Genomic DNA, 9,707 nt, shown 5'->3' on the forward strand with positions numbered 1-9,707 from the left:
TATCTGTCGACAACCATAGGTGAAAAAACAGAATCTGAAATCCTCAGTATTGGTTCTCCTCTTAGAAGAGGAGGAGGAAAACAATTTTTTTGGAGGAGTTGATACACATGGGAATTTCATGAATTCTGTTTTCAGTAAATAAATTACAATTCAGGAAATTAAATTATAAGTGAGATGGATATTTGTCCTTGGGAATCTGACACCTGTAAAAAAACCTTTATTTTGAGAGCTAAAGAGAGCTACTGTAGGCTTTGTGCTGGTTTTATGTGTGAAGACTTTTCTCCAGCAATGTTCATTGCATTATAGTCTCCAAACTGAGATTTACCAGAAAAGGGCAAAAAATAGTAAAGTTAGCATTATAGGATGGATCAGGTTTTTCTGTTGGATTGTTCATGTTTTCAGTGGCTTGTAATGAAGTGCTGTGTGGGAAAACAGCCTTTCATTGTCTGTGCAGTGAGCAGAGTATGGGCAAACTGCTTTTAGCTGCCTTGAAGTCAGTTTGAATACTGACAACTTGGATCTTTTGATCCGCCATAGCCTGGTTGGTTGTTTTGCCTGTGCAGGAGCAAGCCCAGGAGCTGAGAATGGAGAGGGAAAACTCTAGTGGTCACATAGGATGGAAAATGGGCAAGCACTGAGACCATGGAAACTGCACTAAGAAGGTGTAGCAAAAATGGACAGAGACTGCAAGTGACAAACTTTGCAGTGGTACAGCAGAGGCTGTGGTCCTAGTCTGTACTTCTGTAACTTATCCTGAGACAACTTGGGCTTCAACTAGAAAAAAGTGTTTTCTTTCAAAGTATGCAAAGATTTAAATAATACCAGCACTTGTAATTGGGGAAAAAAACACCTTGTAAAATCAGTTTTTGAACTCAGAAATTATCTTGTAAAATTCCCTTTGTATCTTCACACAAGTTCCTGTGCTCCCCTTCCCTTCCCCCACCTAAATACAGACAAAGAAGGCTTGCTATTTCACTAACTGCATTTTTGGCTTTGAACGACAGACACAGTCTGATTAAAGTCTAGCTATGTCTCCTTGATATGCATTAGTGTCAGCCCCATTACAGCACCTTCTGTGAGAAAGTGTGAGCACAGCAGTTTTGCATCACCAACAGACAGTAGAGCATAGGCATGTGAGAGACCAAGAAGAGGCATCAACCTCTTGTGTCCAGGCATGACTAATACAAGTACTTGCCAGTAGCAGCTGAATTCAGAGGTGGGTGAGCTGATGGGACCGGTGGCCTGGATCAGGCCAGGCACATGCTGAGCAAGAAGCACACTCTATTCCCCTTTCTCCTTACCCTTCAGCACAGCTGGAGACCTCCTAGAGATCCCTCAAGCAATCTTTAGATGGTGGTTATTAAAACAAACAGTGGAGTTGCTTCTATCAGGCCACTGGGATGTAAATCCTGAGCGCTTCCCTTCCACTAGGCCAAACTGCTGCTGGGTAGGTATCAAGTACTGTAAACCTGTGCCCCCACAAACCAAAACCAGCGTCTTTGTGATCACCTGGGGATAACTGGAGGTAAAACAGGTCTGCAAATGACTGTATGCAGCATGGTTAATCCAGGCACCGCTCACAAGACAAAATTATTCTGGAGATGATGCAGCAGCTCCAAGATTTGAAGAGAACCTGCTGGTGAATGAGGGAAGGACCCCTCCTTACCTATGCCAGAAACTTCAATCCCAGCACAGCAGAAACCAAATCCCTTGGTCCCCTGTTTGCAGCACTGGTTTCAAGAGCTGTGCTTGTTGAGCAGCTGCTCTGCAACAGGGTAACCATGTTGTGCTTTATTTCATCACCCCTCTTTTAAAGGCAGCTGATGATGTCATGTTGTCCCTCTTGGCTCAGTGCAGCTGGAAGAAGGAGATGAGCTGGCAAAGCCAGCAACTGCTTGAAGCACTCCAGACCTGTCTATGCACATCCTTGCTCCCAAAGTCCTAGGACTCCCAGAGCAGCTCAGCCAGAATGCTGAAGTAGCTTTCTTTTTAGTCTCTCAATCTTCACTCTGTGTTTTTGCCAATGCAGGTAAAACAGAGGTGCACACTCCATGCTCTTCATGTACCAGTGTTTCCAACAAGGTAAACAAGAGACAGTCTAGGTAATTACAGAGAATGATCTGAGCAAAACATCTTGTCTCTACAGCTGGTTCCTGTGACACAGGAGCAGGCAGGGCAGGAAACTCGCCCTACCAGGATATTAGCAGTGTTTCTCCTTATTCAAACAACAAGAAATCAGATTAATTGGTCTTTGCTCTGACTAAATTCTAACTCAAGCGTGAAGCAGTTTTGTCTGGGTGAGGTTTGCTGGGAGTGGTGGTGGGGATTGCTGTGTGTTCAGAGATCCATTTTGTATACACATCCTAAATTCATGAGTCAGTCCTTCCCATGGCACATCTGAGGCTTCAGGTTTGATTCAGGAGCTGTCAGGCTGCAGCCCTTGGCCTTGCTTTATTTCTCACTTGTAGTGTTACAAGCAATGATGAAACACTCCAGTCTTTGCTCAGGTCCAACCCTTGCAATAGGACACCACCTTCAACAAGCCCCAAAGAATGCTCTACTGTGAGAAGCATTTCTTATGCAGTTGAAAATCTGTTTGTGTGTGGGTGTTTTGGGTTTTTTTAAGCAAAGAGACAAGGCAGATGAAAACCAACAGGATTACACAATCTTACAGAGAGCAGAATTTGACACACAGGTTACAAAGCAGTCTGAATTCCACTGCATGAAAACATTCAACAATACTTAAGAGCCTGACTGCTTCCTCACAGGCTTTGAATGGGGACAAATACCAATACTTCTGTCTGCTAATAGCAATGAGACTCTCTCCCCATGTATATATATGTGTGTGTGTGTGTGTTTTAATTTGGTTAGATTTTCTTTGGGTAAATTAAGATGATGATAGTTGGCTTTGCTTTGCAAGCTGCATGCCAAACTTTTTGTAGCTTGCTTTATGAACTTAGCCTTTCTAAGCAAGTTATATGGATTTAAGACCAGAGTTGTTAAAACCTGTTAAAGTTTAGTCATTTCCTTCAGTAGTGACAGGAATTCAAGAAACTGTGACACCAGCTCAGACTGGTGATTCACCTGGCTCCGAGCAATGGCCAGAGGTGGATGCCTGAGGAGAAGCAAGAAGGAGGTATGTAAGCAGTGATGCTTCCTCCAGCCAATTCAGGAAATCCATCAGCTGGGTAAGGTGTGTCTGCTTACAGAAACTTTTGGTTGAATTCTGTGAACTTTTCCAGTCTCCCTGTGAACCTATACAAACTTTTGGCAATGCACCACATCCTGGGGGAAGGAATATTGCCGATGCACTGCCTGTTGTGCATAGAATCATGTGCCTTTGCTTTGTTTGGTGTGTGACTCCTTTCTGTAGCTTTGTTCTGCACCTCTTATTTGTAGTAGCAGAGAGGAGCACGCTCCAGTCCCTAGAAACTCTCTGCATGCCAGTCCTGATGTGGTAGACTATTGGAGAATGTTTGTGCACTTAGTGTTGTGGGTTTTATTGTTGGGAGTTCTGGGGGTTTTGTTTGTTTTGTCTTTTTTTAATGGAAGCTGATTTACTACTATTGCCCTTCTCTGAACCTTTTCATATTCTAATGTATTATTTTTGAACAGATGGACAGAACTGCACCCCTACGAGGTCTGATCCAACCTTAGGTTTATGCAGTAGAATACAGCCACCGTCTTGCTCCTTGTTTTTCTCCTAACAGGAGAAAAATATCGACCCTTAACAACCCCTGCACCGCTTTGACTGTTACTGAGCACTGGGACCATGCTGTTAGAGGGTCTGGAAAGGACATTTCCCTCTTCCAAGGATGACTGGCTGGCTGCAGTCTAGGGCAGCTCCCTGGCAGGAGCAGTTTGAGGAAAGGCTGGAAGAAACCTCATCACCTCAGGGCAAATACCGGTTGGAGGGGATTCCTTTTTCTAGACACCTCAACCTGTAATTTTGGACTGTTCAGACACAGGCTGGTTTGTGGGAACTGGGAAGGAGGAGGGAGCTTAATTTGAGGCAGTCCTTGGAACTGTTATTCAGGAAGTTTCTTATATATGTCTGCATATGTAACACTCATCTGTTGATTGGGTAGCAAATAAATGTAATTAAGCATGTGGAATGCAATTATTTGGACCTTCACCAGCTAGGAGTTAGAGATTTCTTTCTCCCCCTCTTTTTCCCATGTTTAAGGTCAGGTGTTTTGGGGTGGACTGGGCAGCAGTGCTGAAGGTGGTCAGTGGAGTGAGAGACTTAGTTAACACAGAGTGCTTTCAGAGGATGTACAGCAGTTAGAAACAAATATTTGTGAATGATTATCAATAAATGTTGTTAAAGAAGTGCCACAAGCCAGATTATTTTCTACTCCAAGTCCCGTTTGCTTCACTTTTTTCCTAACTGTAATCCAAGCCACAATTAGTAATGCTTCCCTCTCCCAGATAGCTGTCACATAAACATTTTTAAGCTTGTTGAAGAGCGGTCACATCTTGCCTATTCTGCTTCCCCTTGTCTTTATGCAGGTTTAGAGCTGTTGTCTTACCCCCAGTGCTCTTAAGAGGAAGCATATAGGTGAGTCCTTTGTGGATGTGGAAACAGTAATGCTCTGCAGGTCTAGTAGGGAGGATCTGTACTGCAGAGCTGGTGGGCTGGGGTGCAAGCACTGGTGCCAGGAGAGCAATTATCAGCAGGGGGTTTGTTGCATCTCACTCTGAAGGCCAAGCAGTGAGGACTTAGGGGACATCACTCTAGTTCTGGCTTTGTCTGCCCCTTGTTTTCCATAGCTATGGAGTGAAAGTGGTCTTGGACACAGATTTGGGAGGAAAAAAAGCCTACAAAACACTTTCATATCAGTAAACACAAAACACTGTGGAAAAAGCTAGAGTTAAATTTACACTTGTTTTGGAGACAAGGGATCTTCAGGCATCACAACATAAAAATAAAAATAAATAGTAAGATTATTTTGCAGCAATTACTTGCTCTGCCTTTGGGGAATTTTAGTTCAAGCTCTTTGCAGCGGTGTTACAATGCATAATTTTATTACTTGAGGTGTAGATAGGTAGATGCAAATCATTCTGGTATGCTATCTCTCCATTTGTTTGTCATTTGTGTACAGAAAATACTTTGTTTAAAAACTAGTTGAATATATTTCCATTAAGAGCATCAGTGGGAAACAGCAAATCAGCTACATTTCATTACTAGTCAAGAGCATCCAAGAACTCCATGGCATAGTTAATTTACTCCTAACCTTATGTAATATGCAGGCAGCTAATTCCACACACAATACAAACCATACATGATTCCTCATGTTCTCTGTTTATGGCCTTTCCTGTTAATCTCTAACTTCATTAGGAACACATAACAAGGCTCCTTTATTTGCTGGGTGTTCCCCTTAATTTGAATCCTACTTTTCATTTCTGGGGATATCTCTTTGCCATTAATGTTGTATGTTACTTATACTTTTCTGGAAATAAGTGTAAGAATTTTGTAGCAAGTTCACAGCTTTTGGTCAGGGAATACAAATTATCCCCTTTGAAACCAGTAAACTGATGTGTGATGATGTAAAGAAATTTGTCAGCAGATGAATGTATGTGCATGCACATGGGTGTCTGGGATAGACCAGTGGGCACCACACCCAGATGAGCAACCTGAGTAAAAACCCATTGAAAATGGTAAAAATTCTTCTGCATTTCAGGGACTAAATATGTGTACTTGACCACCAGCTTTTCATTATTCTTTCCTAGCCCTTACCTGAGGTCATATGTAAAGGCTAAATTGCTGCCTGCTCTATTTGCAGTATCCAGCACTCTGGGCTCCTAATCTCCAAGATACTACAGCACTATGAAGAATAGATACCAATTATTAATTTGGCATCTGAAGAAAAGCAACAAGTTTCCTTTCTCTGCACAGTAACCATGATTTCTTTTTACAGGGAGGGGAGGGATGTGACTACCTGCCAGTACACTGCAAACAGTGCACTTCTCAGAGTTCCAGCTGAGCCAACACTGCACCTAACCTGCTGAAGGAGGTCATTCTCTGCCACATGTATGACTGGCTTTCAGTAGGGTTTGCCACCTTGCAATATAAACTCTGAACTTAAGCGTCAAAAAAATACCATACTTCAGTACTAACTGTAAAAATTGAAATGAAAACTTGTAACACAAATTGAATCACAGCAATTCCAGCTCTCCTCCTGTGGTTTTGCCCCATGCACATTACTTGATGGGGGAATATTTAGTGTAGAGGAACTGAAACTCCTCTGGGCTGTATGCTTCTTATTCTGCAGGGTTTCTGACCATTTGTGTTGATGAATAGACACTGCAACTGTATATGGATGATCTGTGGTAAGATCACTATTAATCTGAATTTGTCTGCAGAAGACTATACCAGTCAGTCAAGTCTGCATTCTCTCTTTCTATATGGGATGAGTTTAGAACAAAAGCATCTCCCCTTGTTGTATCCCTGGGGTTTAAAGTACAAGATCCAGTTGCTTTCCTAGTGCCAGAACTTCTTGTTAGTTTGAGCACCAACTTGCACCTTGGAGACAACGTTGCTGTGTTTTTGGAGGCATCATGTAATGTGTGAGATTCAGATAGAAACCTCTCAGACTTTTCAGAGGTAGCTAGGCAGGTTAAGCACTGTGTTTCATTGCTCTCTGAAAGTGTTTCAACAGCTTCTAAATCTTCCTATATGCCTGCTTCTCAGTGACTAAATGAATTCAAAAATCTCTTCTTGGTTATCTCAGTTCTTCCATTCCCCATCTGTGCTGTATCCTACTCAGGTAATACTTTGCTTTCTCACTTGGAGGGTTGTCAAGATACATTCATTAAAGTGGTGCTTATTAACTGTAGGAATGGGGGATAAACCAGTTTTTCATATGTAATAGCCAAGAGGACACTTTGATCTATCAAAATACATGGAAAGATTCTTGATGCTGGAGGAGGGCTTCCTTTCTCCACTGCTTCCAAAATCCTCTGTTCTCCCTGATGTTTGTAGGTGGTGTACATGCCAGGGAGAAGGAGAAATGCAGGAAGCAGCAGCCGATAGACATTATCTGTCTCTGCCATGGGAAGATGGAGTGGCCTTGAAGCTGTTGAAGAGATTGAAAACAGGAGGTAAAAAGGATGTAGGAAGAGATGAGAGAGGATTAAATGGAAGCTTGGTGTGCAGTTGTGCTGCAGATCAGTAGTGACTTGGCAGCACATACTGGGGAGAGGGGGTTTCACCACAGTTTCTATTGACATGCTGCAGAAACATTGGTTTAGTTTTGCTTTCTGGAGGATGAACCACATCACTTGCCACCTTCAAAGTCTTGGAGAGTGGTTCAGCAGTATCCTTGCCCTGCTCTGTTCTGCTGTGTCCATGGAAGCAGTTGCCTATTTCCCTTTTTGCTTTATCAGACAGCTGCCACACAGCCCCAGCTGGCAGAGGTGCAGTTCAGGGGATTTCTAGAGGCTGTGGTTGCCACAGGAAGTATGTTTTTCTTCTAGATGTCAGAGACCAAATTGTACTGTCAAGAGAAAATTGATGGAAATCAACATTTTTTTTCTTTCAGGACTCTTTTTGCCTTTACGCTCTCACTTTCTCATTAAAATACTATATCTCTGGTAAATCTGTGGGTGAACCTCCATGCGTCCTGTGCCCTGATATGGTCCAGTCCTGCTCCATATGTGTCTTGTGAGCATGTTTTTAGCACTTGCAGCTATTGAACAACAAATATGCAATAAGCCTCTGTATATTTATGTCCCTGCCACTGAAGAGGTAGAAGTTCCCACAGGTGGAGCCATGGTTGTGAAAGAGGTTGCTAACTGTGTTGATGTCAGATAGCAGGTTTGACTGTTTTCAATCAGGAATTTAATGTTACTGCAGTGTACTGAGGAGGTAATGCCAAGTGTAGTGCTAAATGTATCTATAGGCATTTAAAAATGTTGTTCTTATTAGCTAATTCCAACAGTTTCTTTGTCTATGACATGAACACACATTTCTTCTGTGTCTTTTAAACAAAACCCATCTCACTAGTAGAATAACTTAGCTGCTGCTAACTTTCGCTTTTTCAGATTGACAAATGGATATGATGGGTAATGATTCTGCTTTTTTAATGCACTCCTTTGGTTGTCTACAGATTAGTTGAAATCGAATTTCCTAAATATGTCCATATTTCTAAATTCAACTACTAAGATGCAAAGCATCTTTCAAGAGCTACTGAGAAATAAGAGGCTTTTTCACTGATTTAGTTTTTGTATAGCATTGAAACAGGGATTTCTTAAGTATGCACATCAATTCTCTATTTAAATGTTATGATGCTAGATGATATGAAATTGCATGTCTCAGCCTTCCAGGATTCAGCTATGTTATGCTAACTTTTAAAGCATTTAAGGAAGACACTCAAATGAGGAACATATTTAAAAAAACAAAACAAACACAAATTAAAAAAAAACAATTCCTGAGAGTTAACGCAGACTTTTTTGGTATCATCTGTTTTGTGACTCATGACTTCCACCATTAGTACAATGTCAAATATTGATGCTTGGTGGGGGACAGGGGTAAATGCACGAGGCATTCCTAAATGAAAAAGCAGTTCAGTCATTTTCAAGTGATTAGTATGCAGGATTTTAATTTTTTTTTTTTTAAAGTTCCAAGTAAAATTAGCAGTTCAGGTTTCAGCATACTTTTAGACAAGATTTTAGTTTCAATCGACTGCATTCTGGGCTAGTAGGAAGAGAGAAACTCCAATCTGGGGATCCAAATGTGCAGTAGTGTTTTGATGATGTCTGTAGTTCCATATTAATTTTATTTAAAAACAAAACAAAACAAACACAAAAAAACCCCAAAACCTCTTTCTGCTTAATCACATTCTTATTCAGGCTCTTATTTCCTAGGCACAACTGGGTTGAGATGACAGAAATCCATTGAGAGCATCTCCAGTACAGGGCACTTCCTTCATCTAGGCATGAAATCAGTCTGAAACATTGATGGTGTGAACCTTAAATCTTGGTCCATATTTGACCTCAGAGACATCTTCTGCCTGCGTGGAATCCCAGCTCCATCATTTGGTTGTGCTATTTAAATCATTCCATAATGTCCCAGAAAGTAATCTGCATTTGGGATGGGTAAAAGTAGAAGACACTTTGGAAGGATATAACCCATGTGCACCAAACGCTAATTAGGGGTGAGGGCATGGTGGGCTGAGACTGTCAAAGAGGATTTCTTCTATCTCTCTATAAAATAATTTGCTAGACGCAGTAATCAATAGAAAAAATAGAAATCCTTCCTGATCTCTAATTTTTCTATTCCAACACAGTTCTGAGAAACATCAGATGGTGTTATGTTTTTAGAGGAGTGTGTGAGAGGACTTACTGTTTTAACAGGGTTTTAATGCCTCCAGACCTCCTACCCAAAGCCTATTTACTTGTGTTCACCTTCCTAACATGTTATTTTCAGTCTGTTTTACTGATCTGAGGTGAAGGTCTGTGGTCCCTGCTGTCATGAGGAAAGACTGGGTCTCCTGAGAAAATTTGCTTTTCCTGCCATCTCCTTGCCTGAACCCAGCTGTATCCTTGGAGGTGTGCTCACCAGTAGGTATTCTCACAGACCAGAAAGGGAAGTAGATCTCATCCCAAAGTTAAAAATGCTGGTGTGGCCCAGGAAGGAAGGACCTGGAGACAGCTGCTTCAGCAAAACTAATCACAATTTTCTTCCCCCTATGGTCAAAAAAAAA

Source organism: Athene cunicularia, assembly GCF_003259725.1.
Source record: "Athene cunicularia isolate RWA chromosome 1 unlocalized genomic scaffold, athCun1 chr1_part2, whole genome shotgun sequence".
Classification (NCBI taxonomy): domain Eukaryota; kingdom Metazoa; phylum Chordata; class Aves; order Strigiformes; family Strigidae; genus Athene; species Athene cunicularia.